Source organism: Talpa europaea (assembly GCF_964194135.1).
Source record: "Talpa europaea genome assembly, chromosome: 8".
Lineage (NCBI taxonomy): Eukaryota > Metazoa > Chordata > Mammalia > Eulipotyphla > Talpidae > Talpa > Talpa europaea.
In genome coordinates, this window is record NC_140075.1 from 27,710,132 (window position 1) to 27,737,141 (window position 27,010).

Consider the following 27,010-nt stretch of genomic DNA (forward strand, 5'->3'; position numbering starts at 1 on the left):
CCGTTTGAAATCCCCAAAGTGCCTTAATTTGTATTTTTCAGTAATTACAGTGAATATTACTATTAGGCCAACTGTATCATTTTCACTTTTCAATTTTATTCAGGTTCATCGAGAGCAATCTGTCAAGCCATCATTTTATAGAAATCTCTTTTTTGCACTTAAATGTGGTGCCCTGAACTTGAATAAGTTCCAAGAGTTGTGCCAAGTGACTTTTTTTTGTTGTTGTTCTAAGGAATTATTTCATGCAAATAAAGAGGCTGCTGTGTGGGAAAGCATGTTTTCTTAAGTGTTTAATCGGGGATTTCCACACCACAACACTTTGTAGACATGTTTTTGCTTTGAAAACATATCTTATCAGGGGTGGTTGGTGTAAAATTCTTGTCTGTTTTCTTACCTTTGAATTTGAGCTCTATTTATAAGGCTCAGCCAAATGATGTCTACAGCTAAGGAATTTCCTTGCAAGGGAGGCTTACATGAGCACAATTAATAAGAAAGCACTGCCAGGCATTGAGCAGGGTGCCCATTTAGGTTTCCTGTATAGTCGAACCTTATCAAGGGTTCCCCTTCACATATGAGCAAAAGACATGACAAAGTGACCAAATATGTATCTGGATTTTTCTTTTGACTATTTTCCTCTGGATAGAATATCTTTTCAGAATAAACCAAAGGAGATAAATTCTTCATTCTTTATTTGTATATGCAAGTGAAATGGGGGCCTTTCATTACAGAAAGCACTGGACTTTCTCACGTGGAACAAACTGCTAGAGAAACTTGGTTTAGATGAAATGCAAATATTTAATCCTTGCATCTATATTTTGAAATATAACATGGTATTTTCCATAAACCTACGTGTGATGACATATTTCATAACATTACATAAGGTTTTCCGTGCATTTTTATTCACGGAAGAATGGTTTGCAGGAAATCACAACATTGTACAATATACTTCTTCAGCAAGTTAATTTTCACTTTAACGTGAATATACAATTTATGAAAAAATAATAGTTATTTAGGCATGGCAGCCCTTACCTGTTGCTTTGTGAAAATACCTACCCTCAAAAATGTGCTTTCACTTCAGTTATTCTTGAAGGCTATATCAAGGCCTAAAGACTTTTATAAACTGGATCTTAAATCTGCAATTCAGTTCAGGGCTTTACTCTTTAGACAACTGAAAATGAAGCAGCATGACAAAAAGCAAAGTCCAAAAGAACATTCTCGTACATGTTTTGACTTTAGTTTTTCTTGTAACTGCCCTATAGAGACTGTCCTTTATTAAGACTCTTAATGAGTGTTCTGCCTGTATTTTTCTACCAAGAATGTCAAATAAGGTTCGAAAGCAAATGTAAACTGTAATGCAAGTGACACACACTAAAAATAGCCCTATAAATCTGTTCATTTTGTTTAGATAGTCTCCAGAGTTGTAAAAAGTGGGACTGCTCGACTTTATTATTTGTTTTGGAAAAACTAATTCTGTAGAGAATAGGCCACTGATAATACTATATTACATTAGAGAAGATTTATTAAGACTGTCTCTAGATTTAATTTTTTTTTGAACGAAACTTTTTCCTGTCTTTATTTACCAAATAATCTCTACAAGATAATTAACTGAATAGAATCTAAAACAACAAAGAAATTTGCCCATGTAGTCACTGGAACTAAGATTTTGAGTCCCGTTTATCTAAAGTGAAATTAATTAAAATTTTAAATAGCATTCTCATTCCTGTTAACCTGTCAAATGTGTTGTTTTCAATGTTTCCACTAACAGAGCAACAATATTTATTATCCAACATACCATGAGATTTAAAAATAACTCCAGGAGAACATTTTCAGAACATTTATAAGCTGAATAGACAACTAAAAAAAAATCAGACATTTCTGTGTGAAAAATAGCTATTGTAATTTTACAATGTCTGATGGAAGATGTATTTTTAGAAAGCCATGTAATTTAAGAAATTGGGCGGTGGGGCACAATTGAAGGAGAGGACGTGAGTTCGCTCATATATTAAGGAGTTTTTAAAAAGTGATTTCTCTTTTCTCTTGAGAAAAAGTTTAGGGGGTTAAACTCTTCCTTCTCTGTTTCTACATGATAGTCAATAGGATTTCTTGGATTGGTTGGATGGCTTTGCACTTAAGCCAAGATTGATTGCAATCTAAGGCTTTGTTTTTTTGGCTGTCTTATCCCAACGGAGGCATGTATAAACAGACAAAATGACTAAATTGGGCAGCAATCTGACCTTTCAGAAGAGAGGCAGTTCAAAAACTATACCAACTTTTCTTTGAAGAAATGAGAATATTGTCATTTAACACATCTTACAGCTCAGTTCTTTTTCTTCACATGACCACGCTGTACACTTGAATTACTATGAAATGGAAGTTTCCAGGGATTTGGGCCTCCTTTTCCCCCCAAATCTCTCCCCCTCACACACCTCCAAGTTCAGAAAGAAAAAAGTGTTGCTATTCATGTGATAATTGTCAAAACCATGATAAGTGCCAACAAGACAGTGCCAAGAAATCATTAGTTCACTATACATCTCGGATTTCTGTAATGTTCCGTTAATGGGCCAGATTTCATCAGACCTTTTTTTGTTGTAAATTCTTCTTGGTTTTGTTTTAAACCAGCTTTAAAGGAACTGTATAAGCCAGGCTTAGGGTAATTCTTCATGAGTTAAAATTAAATACAAAAAACACACTGTTTTCAGAAAATTCTTATATTCCATCCTCATTACATACATTTTTGAAATGACTAATTCATTCAGAAAACCGAAATGCTGTACTGAAAAATTTACCATCCCCATGTTAGAGCTGAACACTGTGTCTCAGACACATAAAGCATAGAGAGAAGATAAAATAGCCAATTCATCTTAAAGTTTAAAAATAATTCTGATTCATGTAAAGAGGACTAATTCTGAAAATTTTTCAGATGTTTTTGTAATCACCATGGTATATGTTGATATAAAATCTGTCTTTATATAAATGAATTACATCTACTTTTTCAAATACACAGTTTCATTGTGTCTTTCTAAATATTTCATAGAAAAAAATGTTACCACGAAAAGAGAAAATATGACAATGATAGTGACCAACAGGGATTTTAAAAGCAGAGGAAAATGAATAGCACAATTTTTGTTTGTAAACCTATTGACATAAATAATCTGACCTGTCACAATTTACCTTTTAGCTACCGTATGTTATGTATAGACCAGTCAAAACTGATAACATTTTGCTTTCATCAGTTTTGAGTTAAAATTCTGAAAACCTAAAATGTTTATTGTGATGAGATAATACAAGTATCACGATAGCACACGTTCTCTGGACATGTTTATTCGGGTAAGAATTCATAAATGGAAAACTGTGTGGGCTAAAGCACAGGGTTATTGCTTCTAAAAAGCAGCTCATGGGTTGTGTAATAGTGTTTTAAATGTCTGCTAATGAGAGTCACAAAAAAGCACAGAAGAGTAGAGAATTGGTTCCAGAGGCGATCACACAGTAGTCAAGAAGATTAACATGCCACTAGGGGACAGCAGAAAGTCACAGAATGAGGTAGTGCCAGAGAGACCAGAACAAAAGGCTTTTCTTTGTGGAGAGAGAGAGAGAGAGAGAGAGAGAGAGAGAGAGAGAGAGAGAGAGAGAGAAGAATATCTCCAAATCTTTTACTAGAGAAGTGCTTGAAAAGCTGTAAAAAAATATTTGCAGAGATCTATTTTTTAGATTACTAGGATCTGTGTACCAGAATGTTATAAAATATACATAACTACCATCTTGGTAAAATAAATTCAAATATGGACTATTCTATTTTCTGCATTTTAAAGTGATGGAAAGTTTTAAACATCATGAAAAAAAGTACATTGCAAAACACATTAGACTGAACCTATCAATGACAAAATACAGCTGTGAAATACTGAAAATTTGTTCAACGAAGATAAACATACACAGATTATATTCCATTTTCAGAGAGGTAGCATGACTATCTGAAGAAATAAAGGTAACAAGAAAATTGATCAAATTAAATAAATAATCTAGAAGCCAAACTACTTACTCGGACCCATGATGTAACTTACAGTTTTAGAGTACAATTGTGATATTTGGTTTGAGTTGTAACATAGTTTGACGAGACAGAAAATTTTAACTGCTGCAATTATTTCAAAAGCTAATGAACATGCACATCTTTTAACAATTCTACTTGCTGAAATGGCCATTTGTACATCTATATTTATACACCTAAGCATCTTTTTAAGTACAATGATTCTGCAATCCCAGATGATTTACCTATAATGCAACATTCTTATCATATGACAACCAATCTTAGACTCTAGATGTCTTTAATTCATGGATCTCATTCTGATATTTAACCTTCATAAAATCTGGATCACTAAATATTCAATGATAAGGATGGTGATGACTTTTGAAATCATTTTTCTGAGTTTTAATATTGCTCCTGGAATTCTATCTATTCTTTTTTCTTGCTTTATGTGCTATGTATTTACCATTATTTACCATAAAATCACAATTTTCCCAAGTACCATAAGATCAAAAAGTTTGGAAAAGACTTAAGCAGTTATTGAGTTAATTCCCCATTTTTTTGTTTTTAACAAAATTGAACATAAAATATGGCAAATCTGTTGATTCTATTTTTTATTACCCAAGGATATCAATCAAACAGAGCTGTTTAATATTATGGTATATATTGTGCACATGAATACTTATAATTCTTTTCCCACCATCAAAAAGTTTTTATTTAAATTGTATATTGATTGCAAATATATTCCATACCCTCAGGTTTTCATTGTTTTTTTTTTCTTTTACCTTTTGCATCTCCTTTTTTCTTAAATCTATTTGCCCTCGAGTCAAATATTCTGATTATTATGCACTTCTAGAGTTTAGTATTCCTTTCACTCCAGATGTCCTTTACCCCGAGATCACCACTGTTCACGCTTTGCCACCTTTCCTGCATAGGTTGCTATTTGATAGGTTGTATTCTTTTTGTTCTGCAATTTGGACTAACTGACTCCAAAATAATAATGTTAATTTCCCCCAACACATTCTAAATCCTGGGACTTCTCTCTCTGCCCTTCCCTCAAGGTAGAGAGGAGGAACTTCCTAAAATTTTGCCTAAATTCCATCTCCCCCATTTAAGGCCCCGCTGTCTTATACTATCCTCAGAGGAAACACAGACCAGCTGTTCTCTTCTACCTGCAAAGGACTGAGCTCTTCATGAACGTGAAGACGGCTATTAATTCCCTCCAAGTCTTTTCTTCTCCAGACTAAACAAGACCAGTTCCTGTACCCTTGTTTCACTGGGACTGTTTCCCAATCCTTTAGTTATTTTGCTGCTTCCTCTGGACCTACTCCAAATTCTGCACATTTGGTTTGTAGGGGTAGGATCTTAAAGGACACAGTACAATAAATAACAAGAAACTGGCTAATAATGCATATAATGGGAATGATTATTTATGTTCCCTAAATTGTGACTATCAGTACTTTGTTTTTTAACAAGGCTATGCTTTTACTCCACAGTTAGCTTATCATTCACTGTGGCCCCCTGCATCTTTTGATTGAACTTTTGATTGAACAAAACTATCCTTTTTTGTACTTGAAGTTTATTTTTTTTTCTCTCCCCCAGTTAATTGCTTTTACTTTTTACTAACAATCATCGCTCTACTTTTACTTATGTCTCTAACTGTTATTTCTTCCTTTGGTTGGTCTCTGTTGCTTAAATTTAGATAATTCCTTCCAAAGCTATCACAATCTCAACAACATAAAAAATAAGTGAAATAATTCTGTGTGTATTTGAGTTCTTTAAGCAGACTCTTAATCCAAAGGATTAAGTGAGCTTTGAAAAAGGAGCAATATTTGGAAAAGAATCTTACACTAAAAACTAGGTAATTTTTCCTTTCACACAGAAAAGACTTGTAAATTGACATGTATGAGAGGAAAGAAGAGAGCGTGTTAGTGTGTGTGAGTAAGTTAACTTCTAAAGCACTGGAAGTCTTTGGCCTTCACCCTTTCCTTACCTCAGAAGAGACACAAGATTTGTGATTTCCTCACAACTGCACACTGTCGGTCTAATACTTCATCTGTCTACATAGAGAGATAGACAAGATAGATCTGAATAAAATTATATCTAATCTCTCCCATCCCTACCACTTGTGAATTAGTTATCTTTTAGTCCATTCACCTTGTAGAGTAGGATATTACACTTAGAAATGATATTAAGTTTTTAGGCTGGAAAGAAAGCTATCGAGTCATTCTACACATCTGAATAGTTCCCACTGTGAGTCACTGATGACAAAAATTATCAGTTACAACAACGAACAAAGGAGGAGAGAGAAAAGTAAAAAATCACTACGCAATTCTGTCACTGGCCAAACATTATCCCATGAAAGGAAAGAGAGAAACTGCAAAATTATGTAGATTCACAAGAAAATTCTGATTTAATAAGCTGATTTTCAAGATCAGTCATCGAACATAAAAAATACTGCTACTTTGTGCAAAGTGAGCATTATTTATTTGTTTTATGAACTTTAAAAAAAGAGAGATCACAAGCAATGAAAACAGTAGCATTATATTGTCCATTCATCACCAAACTAACCTTTACTCAAATATAGGGGGAAGGGAAAGAAATGAAAATGTAGAACCTTTGACATTTTATCCTCACCCAGATTGCAGCCTATAAAAAGGAGACAGTCTGGAAGGGTCAGCTCAGGACTCGGGTGTTTTCAGCACCTACATTTATGTCACTGAATTTGCAAAGAAAGGTTAACTCGACTCGACACACGTCTAGTGAATCCCTTTGCTGCTCTTAAAGTTTCCATTCCCTTCATGAAGAAACCACTACCTTCAAGCAGGAAAACAAGAGAAAAGTAAAGGTTCACTTCCGTATATATAATTTCTATTTACAAAAATATAAGTAAAAGAAATAAAACTTTGGGGACAGCACTATAGCTGTCATTTGGCACTTAGTGAATAAATTCAGGCTGTTTACTTCTATAGGAAACTTATCTGAAGGTCATAAATGTAACCAGAAACTAACTAAATATAAAGGGAAACCAGGTAAAGATGAAATAATCCAATCTCAAAATGGTTTCATTCACAGCTTTTGCTTGAGAACTTTTTTAAAGTATCGTTTCTCTGGAAAAAGAGCTGTTGGGAAAAAAGACTCAATGTAAAAATCTTCATTATTAACCCTGCAGAATACTTAAAAATGAAAAGAAACATACAGGCAAAAGAATCACACATTCGCCGCAAGGGATGAGGCACGTAGCTCTCTGGAAGTCTACATGTGACGTGTGCAGAGGACAGGAGAGATGTAGCCTCTGACTTGCCCCCCCAAGGACAGACACTTTGGCTGGCAAGCATCAGGGACTGCTATTTCTCTTACCTTTCCCTCTCTGAGACTTTCTCTCAGTTTTCTGAATATTTTCCCTTTCTCTCTCAACCTCTAGAGTCTGCTTTTTTTCCTCTCTCTAGTTCAGCCTTGTGTTTCCTATGCAATAGTTCTATTGACTATGTTAAATTGTATTTATACTTTGCCTTTGTCACTTCCCTTTTGTATTTTCCCTCCCTCAATCATTTCTTTCTTTTTCTTTTCTCCTCCAGGCACTCTCTAGCCCCTCCAGCCTTTGCTTACTCTGTCACCTCAGGGTGCATCGAGTTCACTGCTCTTTTTCCTGTCACTCTGCACACTCTTCAGACGTGCACCTCTTTCTCACCTACCTCTCTTTTCATGTAGTTCAGCTGTGCAGTTGGGAAGGATGACTTGTGCATTGGGTCAGTTTTAGGGAAAGGAGTCATAATAAGTGTTTATTGTCTCAGAAAGATCCGATGTTTCAAATATATACTTCAATGAAGAGTAACATCAGATGCAAAAATTAAAAAGTAATCTCCATAAAACATGATCCCTCTATGTTTCAAACACATTGCTTTCTCTATCCTGCAGGTGTTCTTCAAGATCAAGTGGAAGCACATTCATTTTAAAAGATCTCTTGATATTTTATTTTTACTTTTCATTTCCCAAAAGGTTTTAAGTGATTTCTTTCTTTAGCATAATTTACTAAATGGCACATAGATGCATTTGTCTACTTGAATCTGAATGCTTTGGTTTAGCTCCAACAAAATGTATTTTAACAAGTCTGTTCTTAGCAGAGACGTAGTTTAAGTAACCTATTGTGTATTTCATTTGTAAATAATTTATTATTGAATACAAATGACCACACTTTCTAAGATGTCAAAATCAACGGGAGGCAGGACTTGGAATAAGGGCTCACCATTAGCCCAACTAAAGTTTTGTCAAGATTGTGTGAAAGGCATAGTTAATATTTAATTTTGGTTATAACACTGAGAGACATGGGCATCTGCCTCATTGCAATGACATACAAAGCTAAATTGTACCTTCTCATTTTGCTGAGAAGAAAAAAATATTGCATTTTTCTACCAAGGAAGCAATCTGGATAGAGAAACTGGATAACTGTTAATGTTTTTTAATCCTTCCTTTAAAGGAAAGAATAAGCATTTATATGCATGCTCAGCAATGACTACAATACTACCCCCAAATCTCTGATGGGCTTTCAATCTTTGGGTCTCCCCATTACATTCTAGGTGACTAGAGAACAATGGTGGGGTTCATATAGCACCTGATTGATATTTCCAGGGTGTGAAAGGCTCCACTGGCAGATTAGGCTGATATTGCATATTCAAACACATACAATGATATATTTGTCATTGCTATTGACCTTTATCTCTCTGGTTTCCTGACAACCTTCCACAGTTATTGACATTACAAATACCAGCAACAACGTGCAGGGCAAAGTATAACCTTTCATTTACCTTCATGTCCCTCAAATGACTCGTGTAGGTAGTTTCAACAAAAGCGGCAAACAATGATACTGTTGATTTTTTTTTCCTTAACTTGCTAAAATGTTTTCCATTTTCCTCTTGTTCTCAGAAAATCATGCCAATAACTCTCTACAAAGGAAACGATTTCAAATGAATACAGGTAATTAGAAGTGTCAAGAAATCAGCAAAGTAGGGTGTCTGCCATCATTTCTGTGGAAAGAGTGCCAGATTCCCTTTCAAAAAGGTCTTTGTCATTTTTTAATAGAAGGTAATTAATGTAGACTACAGTAAAATGTACAGGAACCCAGTTGCTTGTCTTTCTTGCCATAGAAATGGGACCATAAAGATGTTTTGATATCTAGAAACAATCTTCTGAGGTTATTTTAAAATGACTTTTAATTACAAAAGTAGTCCTTTTAGTCTTTTCATTTGAAAAGAAAAAGGATTTAGAAAGGGCATATTTATTAGGAGACAAAAGAAAGTAAGTTTTTCAAGGAAAAAATTATCTGGAAAGTGAAACAACAGGATTTTACAATGCTGACAAGAGTTATGAATTAGCCTATATCTTAATGTTCCTAACCGTGAGAGAAATAAAGCACAATGCCCTACTGAAGGTAATTGCACATTTTTAACACTAAGATAGCGGGGACACAATGAGATCGTTTTTTCCTCTGAGGTCACACTAAACTGACTATTTGGCTCCATTTAAGTGACCTTCCATGAGCCTTGCAACAAAGTCCCATAGGTATTCATCAAACAGGAGAATTTGGGGGGGACTGTTCCCATTCTTTTGAGGATGAGGGTGAAATCCCCACCAATTTAAAGGTTATCTGAAGGTCCTAATTTCCCACAATATGTTATACAGTTAGAGTAATCCTTCTAATATGAAATTTTACATGTATTTACATTTCAAATTATCCTCGTTGCATCTCTTGGTTCTCAAGAGGAATATATTTTTTTTTCATTTAACATTTTGCTATCTTGAAAGGGAAAAAAAAGGTCTCAATCAGCAAATATATTCTAAAACCTTGAAATATGAAATGAAAATTACTATGCTATTTCTGTACCAACAACTGTAACTTTGAAACACTGGTTAATATTGATCTGGGATTATGGTAAAAGTGCATATAAGCACACAATAAGTATTACTATTATTATCTATTGTTGGGAATAAGATGGAAATGACTGGGCCTCCCCGGTGGCGCAGCGGTTGAGCACTGGGTTGCAAAGCTGCCCGCGGCCTCTGCGGCACCGGTTCGATCCCTGGCTGCTCCCCGGCCACCGGAGGAGGGTCCCACATGGCGCGCAGACCTCTCCTGCCGCCCGCTGCTCCCCTCAGCAGTGTACTTCGGTCCTTTGCCTGCTCTGCTCCCCGCTCTGGCTCTGGTGAATTCTCTCGCCCTCCCGCACTTCTGACTGTACCCAGTGCATGTATAAACAAACAAACAAACAAATAAATAAATAAATAAAACATGCCTCTAAAAAAAAAAAAAAAGATTTATTAAAAAAAAAAAAAAAGATGGAAATGACTGGAGAAAACAGTATAATCACACTCCTCTCACAAATCTCTTCTAAAACAACAAGGGCAGTGAAATCTTGTTTCTTCTTAAACCTCTATCTTAAGGTGGCTCTTCATGGAATCCGCATCACTCATCAAACAAAAGAAAGATACCAAACTATCATTAATGTGATAATGTTATTCATTTTACCAATATAGGTCTCTGAGAATCATAATTTAGTGTATTTTTATTTATAAATGTGCGAAGTCGGGCCTCCCCGGTGGTGGCACAGTGGTTGAGCGCTGGGCTGCGAAGCTGCCCGCGGCCTCTGCAGCACCAGTTCGATCCCAGGCCACCGGGCGAGGGTCCCACAAGGCACACAGACCTCTCCTGCCGCCCGCTGCTCCCCTCAGTAGTGTACTTCGTCAATCTGCCTGTTCTGCTCCCTGCTCTGGCTCTGGTGAATTCTCTCACCCTCCCATGCTTCTGACTGTACCCAGTGCTTGTATAAATATATAAATAGATAGATAGAGAGATAGATAGATAGAGAGATAGATAGATAGATAGATAGATAGATAGATAGATAGATAGATAGATAGATAGATAGATAAATGCTTTTTAGAAAAGAAATATTTCAAAAAAAATGTGCCAAGTCAATTTTTCAGAGTAGATATATTCTGGCCATTTTGAAAAGACTACTTCAAGCAAGCATAATGGTTTAAATCTAACATTAAACTAATGTTTATAGAGTAGGCAAAGCATCTCACAATAATGTTTAATAGCTATTCCCTCAAAGGTGGGAGAAGTAGCAAAGTGGTAAGTAAGGTAAAGTCTATGGAAAGGCGGCTTCAGTGATAGGCTCAGGCTGATAAGGCCCACGCCAGTTTCACCAGTGGTGGACCCAAGTTTTCACAAACCTGGGAGAAATCATCAGAGACTTTTTAATTATTAAAGGGAAACATAGTCCAGAAGCTGAAGCGAATTCCCAATATTGTGTACAAACTCTGCCAAGCGCCCAGCACGTAGGAAGATGGACAGAGAAGGTAGACATGGATGTGGGGTCTGAGAAAGGAGAGAAAGCAGAACTTCCTCAAGTAGCTGGATCTTGCAGATATTATTCTCTTGCTTATTTGATTATCCTCATTTTAGCCCCAGGACAGTTAGTGGTCAGGAAAGTAAACAGTCTTTGCAACATCATCTCAAACTGTGCTACTTCATCCTTTAAATCACATACTCTGAGCAAAGGGCCCTGATTCAGTGCTTTTTCAGAGCCTGTACTTGATTCCCGGAATCAAAGGAGATTAAACAATAGTGATTGTTCAATTATACTCCAAGTATAATGGGGTAAACTGGTCTGATCTCCTTTTTCACTTGTAAATAAAGAATTCCCCTAGGATGTCTCATATTATTGCCTACCTGCTGAAGAGCATGAAAACAAGTTATTTTTCTGTTGCTGATGACATAAATGACCTTACAAAGTAATGAACACGTTGGTCAATCAGTATCCAAACTAACAGCAAAAAATAATGAAATTAACTGAAGTTAAAAAAAATAACAAAATATTCACCACACTCAAGTCAGAGATTACTGGTTTCATCATTTCTTGTTTTTAAAATGTACAATTCTAGACAGGGCTGGTTTTCAGCCAGGAGGTAAAAGAACAAATAGTTTTATTAAGATAAAGAAAAGCTTCTATTCATAGTCACAAACAACTAAGTACTCTAACTCCCCAAACACCAACTACATTCCTGTCATCCTGGTTTCTCATCACCGGAACACCCGCCCTCAAGCAAATTCAAGTGATGACTTCATAGCAATAGGTTGTCCAGAGCTCACCTTCAGTAATATAACTAACATCTGTCCCTATTGTTTTGGGCCCTTACCATATTAGTTATTAAGTATTTTTACAATTACCCCTGATGCCAGCTCCTCCCTTTACCTAGTGTGTTAATTTATCAAACCTCTTGAGCATATACTTGGCAGTTGGCAAATTCATTCTACTAAAGTTACACTTATATTCTTGTGGCTAATTCAGTTGATTGATAAAATTTACACTTTAATTTTCTAGTTAAATTATATATTTCACTCTGTGAATGCACAAGCATATATTTGTTCATGTATTTGAGGAAAATCAAAGATATTAGATTAGCTTTAACATAAGACAAATGCAGTTCTGCTGCCCTTCTCTGCAAAGAGGTAAGATGGTACAACATTTGAGTGGAAGGTTTATCATGATCATTAATTTTCATAATAGACACTAACTTTACCACCTGCAAGTCTGATATCTATATATGTACAGATTTTACTTCAATAATCAGAAATTTAAACATTATTGTGGATCTATTTTGGACTAGGCAAATGGCACTGTACGATATCCATGTTTAAAGCACATGGAGTACAATTTATACATGAGTTCCATTCAACTTCTGCCAAAACATGTTTAAAATGATCAATATTTCAGAAACTCTAAAAAATACATTGACGGGGCCTCCCTGGTGGCTCAAGGGGTTAAGCACTGCACTATGAAGCAATCTGAAGCCTCTGCAACACAAGTTTGATCCCTGGTCCACCAGGGAGCAACCCACATGGCAAAGCAGACCTCTCCTGTCTCGCCCACTGCTCCCCTCAGTAGTGTACTTTAGTTAGTCTGCCTGTTCTGCTCTCCACTCTGTCTTAGGTGAGTCCTCTCACTCCCCACATCTCTGGCCTGTGCCCCCAGCTCTTGTATGCATAAATAAATAAATCTTTAAAAATAAATAAATATATATATAAATAAATACATTGATAATCCATTTCTGTCAGATTCTCTAAAATCTATTTCATGATCTACATTAAAGTGTAGAAAATAACAGGGAAGGACTACTTTAATTTCACTCTCTGTAATAATGCCTTCATTAAATTAGCTAATGTTACTTTAAAAATCAGTACAAGAATTCAATAAAATAGCTTCTTTTGCATCTTCCCTAAATTAATGAGCCAGCATGTTACTCAGCCTCACTCCCAAGTTTCTATCTCCAACTTAGACCAGTCTGAGTCCATTTTTCTAGTCCCTTTGATATATTCACTGCTTAAAAGGCACCTGAAAATTCAATATGTTTAAAACCTAACAGATTATTTCCCCTGCAAATCTGGTTCTATTTCAGGCATTCTCTATACCTTAAGACTTATCCATCCAGAAGGGGCAAGTTCAAAACTTAGGAGTCATCTTTGACCCCTTACACTCCTTCTTTTTGATATTATATTCATTCTCATGTTTTCCACACTATCATGGTCCTCTGCTTACACTCTGAAAACCATCTGCTTTCTGCACTGCAGTGATGTTTCTCAAATATAAACCTAACTATCTTTTCCCCTGCTTAGAAATCTTCAAAGATCCCTGTGCCTTAGAAAGCCCAACTTAACTGTTCTAGTTTGCATAGACCTCCATTACTTCCCAATACTATGTTCCTTCCCCCTTTTAATCCATAGGCTCCAGATACATTGCTGCATTGTATTTCAGTTCCTCAATACTCCCTCCTGCAGAGCCAGCCTTTGAACACACTGCTCCCTTTTGCATCCTGCCCCTTCTGCATCTTGTTAGAAGCTAATTCTGTCTGACTCAATAGGTGCAGCCTAGTCCCTGTCTGGAGCCTGAGACTCTGCATCTCTAAGAAGCCATAACTGGTGCCAGTGCTGTCAGTCTGTGGACAACACTTTGAAACAAAGTGCATATAGACCCTGAGCTTATCTGCAAGACTTCAGCTCTAACATGACTTTACCAGGGAAGGCTTGCTGAAGCCCCATGCCTAGATGCTATTCTTTTGTTATATGCTTTTACAGAACTGTGTTCCTTTTCACATAGTGATGTTCCCTCTTTGTAATTACTGATGAGTATAGGGATCCATAGCAATTTCTTCCACTACTGTGCTCTCCATAAGGACAGAGAACAATTTTGTTCACCACTGAGTCTCCCAGTGACTTATATAATGCTAAAGCCACAAATAGTTGAATAAATGAGCAAAGGAGAGAAGTATTCATGTTATAAATTGTTGGAATTTGGTGTCAAAGTTTGAAGTTTTTCCCTACTGAAACAGAGACCTACTGTAAGTACGTAAATGTTTGTGGTAGGTAATATGTAAATATATAAATATTTCCTTTATTAAATGAGAGCCATATAAGCCATCATTTCCCTTTTATTGTCTTGTTTATGGAGAACTTTCTCAAGTTTATAATTATATATATAATAATTAGTTTTCACAACTTTTAGTTTTAAATTATAATTTCACCTCCATTTTTCTATGCTTATGACCCTTGTTTTATCCTTAATTCTATCTGTCTTGTATAGTGATGCTTTATACTAAGCTGGGTCAAATCCTTTTTGGAAGTAGAAAAATAAAACTTACATTAAAAGTATAAATGAATATATATATATTTGGTACATTGGTACATTAATAATAAATTATAAATAATGACCAGGGACTCTGTAACTTGAATCATGACTACCTGACTTAACAGCAATATAGCTTTGGATATATTCCCATATTTTATTATTATTTTTATTGCTGTTAAGAGGCACAAAGAGTATAAAAAAATTCCCAAATTGTTTTGCCACTAAGTTTAGATTGTGAAATTAGTTTTTAACTCAGTCTAAAACTTTGAAAACATTATACAGTAGGCAGAAAATTGGGGTAGACATCATGAGAATCTACAAAGTCAGTTATTATTCTCAGGAAAGGCTTAGGGGCACTATAAAAATGGAAATTTGCTTCATATTAATATAATATTAGAATATAATGCAATTAATTGATTTGAACAAAGTCATAAAGTTGTCAGTGTAAAAACACACACCTGTCAGCACTGAGCCCAGAACTAATTCCTAGTTCATAAGTTTTGATTTCTCAGTGATAGCATGATAACCAGCATTAAATATTTAGATATCAAAAGAGCATTTTAAATATTGAAAGTAAATTTCATAGCATAATAAATAAAGTCAGACAAATCACATGGAATATACTTGTCCACAAACTGAAGATGCCATCAGAGGCTCATGTGATATACTACAAGTGACTAGAAATGTCACCCTCAGGGAAGCTTCTATTACAAAAATTCAGTGTGTGCTATGGTCCCTATGTGTGAAAAGTACTTAAGCTTAACTGCAACTTAAAAGTTAATTGATAATCAATATAAAATGTAACATCAAGGGCAAAATTCAACTTCTAAATGAATTCAACTTCTAAATGAGGTCTCATTATCTTCATCGAGGGGCCAGCTGAGTGCCATTGAAAATAAAAGAGACTTTGAGTACGAGGACAGCATTTTATCAAGGCCCCACATGAGGTTGTAAGTGGATCTATTTTAAACAGTCCATCATACATCCAAGAGAAGTTTAAAAGGATGAAAGGAAGTGAGGAAATATATTTTTCCAATCTATTAACAAATGTTAATTTAGTGGCAGTGCAGTCAGATTTGTGTACATTTTCATTTCAGTGAGACCAGATGACAAAGAAACGAGTTCTTTACCATCACATCTCAAAGTAGACAAAAATTCTCTTGGGGTAGTAAGAAGTTTGTCTCACCTTTTATTTTTCACTTTTACATCTGTAATTCATGAGTGTCTAAGAAGTTTGCAAAAGAGACTTTTTAGGACAGACAAAATATTGATCTTAGTCTGAAAGTGTCTCAAGCTCCAAACTTGGAATTAAAATTCAGAGTAATTTAGGCTCAAATAAAAAAAGTAATAAAGGTCCTGTGAAATGAAATCAACTGAGTTTCACTTACCTCCAATCAATGCAGGACATGTCCAGACGTGTACAGCTGAGTTGACCTGTCGTCCTGTTCTTTCATTTTTCGGAAGAGTCTCTTAAACAAACATTTGGTGAGATAACCAGGACTTTCCTTTCATTTGGTGTTTTGAGATCTCCAAGTTGTGGAACGCATGGACCAGTTCTTTGAAAGTTCAAATCCACTCAAACATCTAGAAGAGACAAGTTTTCTCAAGTGTGGTGCATGTTGCTTTTCCATACACGCACACACACACACACACACACACACGGCTGCAAATCAAAAGAATTCCATACAAAAGAAAAATTTCCTGTGGAAAGAGAAAATATATGGTTAATTTCTGATTCAAAAAATGACATACCAAAAAAACCGCATAATTGTGGAAAAATAAAATGCAACATTTTAAGGGCTGAAGTGTAAAAAAAACCCTCTGTCATAAAGACATCCAAATATCTTTTGAACTATTTACACCATATGTGTCCCAATAAGGCTCCTTTCTGATTAAATAATGACAAGTAAGTGGAACGAAAGATGACTTCAAAGACCCTTGAATCTTTACACAGCTTTTTGTAATTTTGCAAGTGTGAAATTTAGCTATCATTATACAAATGTTCTAAAGCGTAATTTTCTTGGGCTGTGAAATATGTCTAGGAACAAGATGCTGTGTCCATAGTAAGCACTCAGAAAAAAGTATGAACAAATAATAACAAATGCACAGTGAGGAAACCAATTCTTAGAAATCTTTCCTCAATTCCCTAAATCTTTCCTAAATTCTGAGCAACTATTTTATGACATGAAAACAATAATTATGAACCCACCTCTTAAGCAAAATTAGTTAAGGGAGCTAACAGGAGTCAAACAATAAAATTGTGGCCAAAGACATGAGGAACACACAGAGGGAAAATTGTACAGTCATTAAAATTCTGAGTGGCAGACTACTAAAAATGGAGCTACCATATGACCCAGCAATTCCACTCCTAGGTATCTACCCAAAGGAAACAAAAGCATTAATTCAAAAGGATACCTGCACCCCTATATTTATTGCAGCACTATTTATAATAGATAGACTTGGAAACAACCCAAATGCCCAAAAACAGATGACTGGATCAAAATGTGATATATAAACACAATGGAATACTATTCAGCAATCAAAAAAGATAATCTAGGGCCTCCCTGGTGGCCCAGGGGATTGAGATGCAACCTATGAAGCAATCTGCAGCCACTATAGCACCAGTTCGATCCCCAGCCAGCCAGGGAGGTGACCCACATGGCGCAGCAGACCTCTCCTGGACTTGCCCACTGCTCCCCTCAGCAGTGTACTTCAGTCAGTCTGCCTGTTCTGTTCCCCACTCTGTCTCTGGTGAATCCTCTCACCCACCATGCCTCTGGCCTGTACCCCAGCTCTTGTATGCATAAATAAATAAATCTTTTAAAAAAAGATAAACTAATGCCATTTGCAGCAACATGGATGGAGCTGGAAGGGGTGATGCCCAGTGAAAGAAGTCAGAAGAAAAAACAAAAATATCAGATGGTTTCACTTATCGGAGGAATATGGGGGGGGGGAATAAGAGATCAGGGAAAAAATTGCAATAAAAAACAACAAAACAAAAATAAATTAGACAACTATAAATCAGAGACATTCTGCAGGGGAGGGTAGGGAGGGAGGGAGGGAGAGGAGTCAAAACAAGGGAAGGAAGAGCATAAGGGACTGTGGTGATGGTGCACGGGTGTATCGGTGGGAGAAATTCTATGGGGGAAAATTCTATGGGGACTACACTTGAGAAAAGAAAGCAAACATTGTACAAAAAATGAACAATGATATAATAAATAAATAATAAATTTCTGAGTGGCTTAGAGTGGTGTGGGAAGACATTTATAATTAAATGTTAAGTGTAAAAAAGCAGGAAAAAAACTACATGCACAGTAAAAGATGAATATTTTCATATTCCTAGAAAACAAGACTGGATTAAAAATGTGCAAAAATCTTCAGCAGTGGCTCTCTCTAGGTAATGTCAACATTACAAATACTTGATTTTGAGGAAAACGTCCTTCATTGGGCATAGACAAATTTTAAATTCAGATTTAAAAGATGCTTTTGAATGGTAAATAAGAGTACTATCATGTTATAATGCCTTTGAGAATTTAAAATGCGGCTGCTTAGGGCCTCCCTGGTGGCGCAAGGGGTTAAGATGCAACCTATGAAGCTGTCCGCAGCTTCTGCAGCATGAGTTTGATCCCCAGGCCTGCCAGGGAGCTACCCACATGGCACAGCAGACCTCTCCTGACTCTCCCGCTGCTCCCCTCAGCAGTGTATTTCAGTCAGTCTGCCTGTTCTGTTCCCCATTTCTGGCCTGTACCCCAGATTTTATATGCATAAATAAATCTTTAAAAAAAATAAAATGTGGCAGTTTGTACAGTGTTTTACAAAACCCACGGGCTGTCTGTGGATTCAACTTCTCCATCCTTAGACCCTCCAGAGAGCCGAGAGTGGCACTGGCAAATAACTAGAAGAGATTGTGATTGCCCAAACAGGAGGGGCTCACCAAAAGAACTTCACCATTGTTGAAATAAACTGAGGGGATCAAGTACAAAACCCCAAGGACAATTTAAATATACCATACACTTGAGTTTCTACTCCATAATAATATACAAAGGCAGTCATTCAGATACTTCACTCTAATTTATAAGAATGTAACAAACAGCCCAACCCTTGGTATCATAGATTGCAAGGAATTGATGGGAGCTTCAAGGGCCATCTGGCATGGCAGTTGATCTGATACTTGCCATCCTGGGGTCAGCATGACTGTCAAACAAATGCCTGGGTTTAGACAACCTTCTAGAAACATGCTACCTTCTATGGCAAATTTGACAGCTGGAATGTATTTTCTTCCTCAGTATCTTTAGGACACCAACTACTCTAGCTTAATTTAAAAGAGAGAGAGAGAGCATATTAGTCTGGATTCTTTTGGTTTCAAAGAGAGGAAAAATTAAAATTAAAATGGATTTTACCAAAAAACAACACAGACACAGATATACACAAGTCCAGAGGTAAAGCTGGTTCAGGTGCAAATGGATCCAGGACCTCACATGTTAAAACCAGGATTCAAATGCACACTATGCCTTGCCTCTGCCTCTTTTTGTTTTGGCTCCATCCTCTGGCAATCCAGCTCTTTTTTTTTTTTTTTTTAATAGAGGCATGCTTTATTTATTTGTTTTGCTGGTTTTGTTTGTTTGTTTTTGTTTATACATGCACTGGGTACAGTCAGAAGTGCGGGAGGGTGAGAGAATTCACCAGAGCCAGAGCGGGGCGCAGAGCAGGCAGAAGGACCGAAGTACACTGCTGAGGGGAGCAGCGGGCGACAGGAGAGGTCTGCACGCCATGTGGGACCCTCCTCCGGTGGCCGGGGAGCAGCCGGGGATCGAACCGGCGACGCAGAGGCCGCGCGCAGCTTCGCAACCCAGCGCTCAACCGCTGCACCACCGGGGAGGCCCTGGCAATCCAGCTCTTTAACTGTGGTGACAAGATGACTTCGGCAGCTCCCAGGCTCAAATCCTCACTTTAAGCAGTCCTCTTAAAACACAGACAAACATCCTCAGCATTCTATCCCTAACAGTTTTTTCAAAAATAAAATTCTGGACCTAACCATTATTGTCCAGAATTGAGCTTTGTAACCTGCTTGAGCCAGTCCCTGTAGTCAAAGGTATGAAACTCATTGATTGATTCCTTTAGGCCATATTCACACTCAAAGAACTGAGAACAGGGTCAGCCCCAGGAAAAATACATGAAATGAGAAACAGAAGGCTGGGTTGTCCTAAATTAATATTATGGAAGAACAAAGCAGACATGTTAGATGGATGGGTAGGTAAGTAGATAGGTACATACATACATACATACATACATACATGATTGATAGGTAGACAGATACAGTCAATCACTTATTATAAAGGCAATTCCTTTGCAGCTATATTCTCCAAAGTCTTGATGGGGAGGGGGTAAAAGAAAGGATTGCACATGAAAATGCAGGAAAGAATTGTTCTATGTCAGCATCATAGGGCTTTACAGGTTTTAAAGGAAACAGAAAAATGAGCATAGTGGTGAACCATTTCACAAATATTATGGTGATATTAGCAAACAATGAAGCAAAATCAAAGATAAATTTTATGATGACCCATGCCATCTGCTGCCTGGCATGGTCTAATATGAAACTGAAAATTCTGTCACCAAACACCACATGCCTTCAGCCTTTCAACAAAAAAGCAGCATCCAGTTATTCAAGGTGTTGGACACAAAATGACTAGTCAGAAATTTGCTTGCTTGAGTGACTATCTCTGATAATCCCACACAGCTTGTGGTAGGAGTGAATGTGTTAGGAGCAGTTAAGTGAATTTAAGAAGTGCAGCATGGAGTGAAAGATAAGTACAACCATGTTTCATGATGACTAAGCCAGAACTTCTGCTGGAAGATGTTTCAGGAAACTGTGAAATAATAACTGAGGGGGGGAAATCCTCAGAATGATGGCTAAAATCTAAGTATAATGCTGAGTGAACACACTAAAGCACATGCATATTCATGTACCCAGAAAATCCTGAAATTTTCCTTTTAAGTTCCTAATTGCCTATCAGGAAAAAAAAAAATAAGATACAGAAACATTTAAGACAATGTGTCCCAGGCAGGAAAATAAGTAAAAGATATGTTTGAAGAGAAAAATCATTCTTTTGACGCATAAGATTAAAGCAACTAAGACAAAGATGATCCTGGGCAAAGCTCTTTTATCCTCTCAATTACTATTTATTGAGCAGTTGCTATAAGCTAGTCATCCTGCTCCAGCCTCCCTATGAATACCCCAGTCAGATAGGGTATCAGTTAAAAAAGAATGTATGATGTAGAGAGGCTGTGTCTAGACTCAAGTGTGATAAGACTTTCATGGAGAAGTATTATTTAAATAGAACTATGAGGGCCTTCCCTGGTGGCGCAGTAGTTGAGTGCTGGGCTGTGAAGCTGCCCGCAGCCTCAGCAGCACCAGTTTGATCCCTGGCCACTGGCGAGGGTCCCACATGGAGTGACAGACCTCTCCCACCGCGCCCGCTGCTCCCCTCAGCAATGTATTTCGTCTGTCTGCCTGTTCTGTTCCCTGCTCTGGCTTTGGTGAATTCTCTCACCCTCCTGTGCTTCTGACTGTACCCAGTGCTTGTATAAATAAATAAATAAATCTTTAAAAAAATAATAAATTCAAAAAAAATAGGACTATGAAAAGTGAGTATAAGATATTTAGGCAAACAGTAAGGTAAAGACAAAGGGACTGCTTTGTTCAGGAATATCCTGAGGCAGGCAGAAGAGAAGAACTTTCTAAGAGAGTAAAGATGGTGTGGGTTGTGTCTAACAAGGAAAGAGACAAGTGCTACAAGAGTAGAGAGAGTAGTTTGTCTCCAGATCACATGGAGCTTCATAAAGGATGTTAGTCTTCGTCTCAGGAGCAGTGAAAAGCCACCAAATGGTTTTGAGCAGAGTTGAGTCAGAAGATGTGCACTTTGAAAAGGTCACTCGGGCTATTATGTGGGAAAATAATTAGATTAGATTTGGGGATGAGAGTGCAGGTTGGCAGCGTACATACTAGAATTATCGGGAGAGCTGATAATAGAGAGGGAAAGAAATTGAGGGATCTGAGAAATATTTAAGAGGTTAAAAATGAACTGGATAAGGAGGGCACTAGAAAAACTGAGGTAATAAAGGATAATCTCTGATTTTTATGCCCCTGTTTGTAGATCCACTGAGATGGCAAACAATGGACAAGAAAAAAGTCCAGAGAGACCTGGATTCTGAATTGTCTTAAATGCCTGGAGTTCAACATGTTTTGATACATCTGCTTAAGAAAGCAGAGTAGACAGCTTGATATATGGCTATTAACCAGGAAAAGGGGGCTGAACTGGAGATAAAAACTTGGGAGATGTTTGATAAAAACAAAGCGTTTTGATGCCTTGGGGGAGGGGGGCATGGAAGGGACAGACAAAATCACTAGGAGAAATACAGGGGAGAAAGAAGGAATTTTTAGAGCCAATGTCAAGGAACTTCAAAGCCTAAAGACCCGTCAGAAAGGCTTATGCTTGAAAAATAAATCCTAAATAGAAAATCCAAACCAGGTAAGAGGAAAATCAGGATTAGGGGTTATGAAAATCAGAAAAGATGAAGTTGTATAAAGGATAGACTATTGGTTGTGAAGGAGTTTCCATTACTGACATTCTGCAAGCTCAGAAGAACCAGCTCCCATACACCATCAACAACAAAAAATATTTCTTCAAACCACTAAAATATTTTTTTCATCATCAAAAGTTCAATTTTATTTTTTTTAGATTACTTATGCATTTTATTTTTTTATTATTTTTTAAATAATAAATTTTATTTTTATATTCCCCATACAATTGCAACCCCCCCATTCTGACCCCAATCCCTCCCCTCCCGCCCCTCACCCCCCAAAAAGTGTCTCTGGTTCATAGTTTTTTGTTGATTCTGATTTTCACTTTCTTATAGTTATTCATTTTCCTGGTGCCTTATTTAGGTTTTCTAGATTCCTGCTATGAGTGAGACCATCCGGTATTTTTCTTTTTCTTTCTGGCTTATTTCGCTGAGCATGATCCCTTCCAGCGCCATCCATGTTGCTGCAAATTGCATGTGTTTATCTTTTTTGAATGCTGAGTAATATTCCATGATGTATATGGACCACATCTTCTTGATCCAGTCATCTATTTTTGGGCATTTGGGCTGTTTCCAAAGCTTAGCTATTGTAAACAGTGCTGCTATAAACATAGGGGTGCAGGTGCTCTTTGGAATGGATGTTTCTGTGTCCTTTGGGTAAAGACCAAACCACTAAAATATTTTAAGAGTACAACAGTGCTTTAATCTTATACTAGGGTAGGCTTGCAAGGTACAGAATGTAGGTAAGCCTGCAGATAGGGACTCTAAATTTACGATTGTCCCTTACTAAGCAGTGGCTGCCTCAGAATTATCAGGGGCTTTCTCTTTCACTGCCTCTCCCAGAAGATGCAAGTTGCCAGGATAATCAAGGTGGGGAAAGTCCTCTCATCCCACAATGAGAGCCACTAGGAAACTTGATTTGCTAGATGTCAGTGGGAGGTGAAGTCTTTGGTTGTGACTGCTCCATATTGGAGGAAAGGAACTCAGGACAGAAACATTATAGGAAACTACCATTGAAATTGATTGCAGGTCAAATAGGTTTTATCTGGGTCAGCAGGGACTAAAACCACCACTTCAATCCTCTGCTCCCTGGGAAAAGGAATTTGCCTTCGCTTAGGGCAAATTCTCCTGTAAGCTTCTGTTCCTACCTGCAGTGATTATCTTGGGGTCCCCGGCAATCTACTTCCTCCAAAGAACATAACTTAAGAAAGAGAGAAAGCAGCATTTGTTTATTGATATTTATGCTTCTGGGGCCCCTATTTTTGCTCCAGGAAGATACTGAAGCAAAGACTACAGATTCTAACAATCTTTTATTACAGAATTTATAGGGGGCTCAAAATCATCCACGTTCAAGGAAGACTTGCTTTCAGACAGATATAAAGTATCCCTGAACTAAGAAAAAATATCCTGTCTTGAATCAGAAACTTCCTGAATAGACCTTGGCACTAAAAGTTTTGTGCTGTAAGGGTTGTCCTAACCAGAGACGACCAGGATAGACGGAAAGTACTTTTTTCCTACCTACCAAGGATGAACAAGAATCCTGGGAGCTCTCCCTGGTGCTACTGATACTATGACCCTGCCTTGTTTGCCTGATTCTATCTTTGCTCTGACTTCTCTGTGCAAACCTCCTGCCAGAAATCCAAGTGGAAGAGACACTCTGCTAGCAATTCTGAGCCACCATCCTGTCCACCACCACCCCCATCTACTCCCAATTTATCTTTGTTCCACCTGGAACAGACTGTCCTAGGATGCAACTTTGATGATGCTTTTTCTGCCTAGTGCACCGCCTTGAAACTCTCAAGCCTCACTCTAAATTCTTAAGAATCTTACATTAAAAAAAGTACAGAACTAAAGTGGGCTTAAGGATTAGTTACTAAATGCTAATCACTATTTTCCAGAGTTCAAGTCACTGGCCTAGAATCCATCTAACCTTCACAAAATCCCTAAGTTATGTAATTCTATCAGTCCCTTTGTGAATGAAGATAGTGAGACCCAGAAGATGAAGTTGCTTGCTGTGTTTATGCCCAGATCACAATCTAATTACTGTCTACTCTATATGCTACTCTATACTGTCTGCTTGGACCTATGACCACCACTCACCCTAATGAGTCTGAGTCATCCCACTAGACTTGATCACTTGCCTAGCTTATTCCCACAGAATCTTCCAGAATCAGTCTGCCTCTCTGGGCAGCCTTGGCCTCATATGAGTCAATATCCATTCAAAACCCTACATCAAATAGTAATTAGAAGTGCACTTTCCATTTTGATTAATAGAATTTAATTTCTGTCTCCTGCTTCATATCTTTGGCACTGTCTGAAATTTACTGAATGTGTCAGTCTATCTATCCATTCTATAAGGTTGTTTAAACACTTACATGAAAGAATATTTGTGCACAAAATTTGATCCAAAAAAGGAAGTCATCATTTTTGAGCACCATGTATCTAATGTTCTGCCATGCCAAAAGCAATCTTTTGAAACAGAACTCACATATAAATTAGGAGCAAATTGGGCCTCCCTGGTGGTGCAGGGGTTTAAGCGCCACACTGTGAAGCAATCCGCAGCCTCTGCAATATAATTTCGATCCCCAGCCAGCCAGGGAGATAACCACATGGCGCAGCAGACCTCTCCTGTCTCACCCGTTACTCCCCTCAGCAGTGTATTTCATCAGTCTGCCTGTTCTGTTCCCCGTTCTGTCTCTGGTGAATCCTCTCACCCCCTGCATCTCTGGCCTGTACCCCAGTTCTGCCATGCAAAAATAAATAAATCTTTAAAAAAAGAAGCAAATTGATATTCATATATATGTGTGTGTGTGTGTGTAGTGTGTGTGTGTGTGTGTGTGTGTCTACCCTACAGATTATAGAATACTGATCAACCACTTTTTAGGAATCTTATAAGTCCAGTACTATAAGTAATATATTAGAGTTTCTGAGGATAACATATATACACATCACTTACTTGTATGTGGTTTCAGATTATACTACTGTATATTTATACTCTTAATCAGAAGACTCCTGAGCCCTATTTTTCATGCACTTTACACTAAGAGGTCAGCAGAGTGACCAGATCCAGTCAGTTATGCCTGATACCAAAACCCACCCAGATCCAGCAACTAAAGCCATAGCCTTGCCATGAAGACAAGGGCTGCATGTGGGGTAATTGTTGTTCCAGCTGAGATATTTAACACTGAACCCCTCAGCATCATCTTTTGAATCTTCACAAACATTTTCTCAAAGAGAGTCTTTTATTGTTACTGAAATCTTTCTTTGCTCTGAGCCTCCACCATTCATTACAAGCGTTCTTATCACCATTAAACTTAGTTAGGGGTTGAGAATAAAAGATGCAGTTCTGATCCCTTTTCATTCAAAACACTGTCCCACCTCTATGTAAATTTTAAATGTGGGTATTTAGACAGGTAGGAAAAGCGACACTTCTTGAGGCAAGGACTGGTCATTGTTATGCATTCAAATTAATTTTCTTGTTGTTGAAGGATGTAATTAGGGAACATTTCACAGCCTCCCTTGAAATTAGGATTTGGTTCCATGACCAAGTTCTCACTGGTGAAATCTGAACAGAAGTGATATGTGCCACTCTAAGGCTTCACCCATCATGAGTTCCTGTGTGTGGTCCTTCATGCTATTACCCTTTCTGCCAGTGAGGACCTTGGAGGTGACAGGGTCATAAGAAAAAAGGATCCTGACCCCTGAATAATCATGTGAAGAGCAGAGCTTCCCTGAACACCTCCCCAGCACTGATAAACTTCTACAGTGCTCAGCTGTCAATGTCGTCTCTGCCCTTCACCACGGATATACTCCCTCACTCATCAACTGCTTGGTTCCCCTTGGAAGCATCTGGGCTCTAAATGCAATAGGCATGTTGCAGGAAGCATAATATACCTCTAACATGTTTAGAATGTAAGTCTCAACCCCAGCTAACATGCGCTGTACAAAAATCTGGTTTAAAATCTGATCCTTTGTTGACAAGAGTTATGAAAACATAAATGAGTTCTCTAGGATCACACGTCTTGTATGAAGAAGTTAATATTTGAACTCCAGACCTCCCCAGTGGCACAGTGGGTTGAGCGTCATGCTGTGAAGCTGTCTGCAGCCTCTGCAGCATGGGTTCAATCCCCGGCCAGGGAGATACCCACATGGCGCAGCAGACCTCTCCTGTCTCGCTCGCCCGCTGCTTCCCTCAGCAGTGTCTTCAGTCCATCTGCCTGGTCTGCTCCCCACTCTGTTTCTGGTGAATCCTCTCACCCTTCCACACCTCTGGCCTGTACCCCAGTTCTTGTATAATGAATCTTAAAAAAAAAAAAGAATATTTGAACTCCAGTTTTAGATTCAGTCCAAGCAAGGCACCTTCCACCACACATCACTAATAGCTCATTAATTCAGAACTCCCCCTTAAAGGATCATTAAGAATACTTCTTTTCCGTTGAACTTTAGCTTCAGAAACATATTTATTTTCTCATATGCATGTTTCTAAATTCTTTTGAAGTAATTCTTTTTACCCATTTCATAGATAGGAACATTAAGGGGTAGCAAGTTTAAGGAACCATGGAGAACAGCAGTAATTAATGGTAGCAGTAACAGTAGCATTCAAAACTATTTTTTCTATACTTTTTCTAAAAATGAAATCTCTCACACCAACCAAACCTACTTGTTTACAACGCAGGCGTATCTCTTTCTTTAAGTATCTTAACAGGAGTTTGATAGTACAGAAACTTCA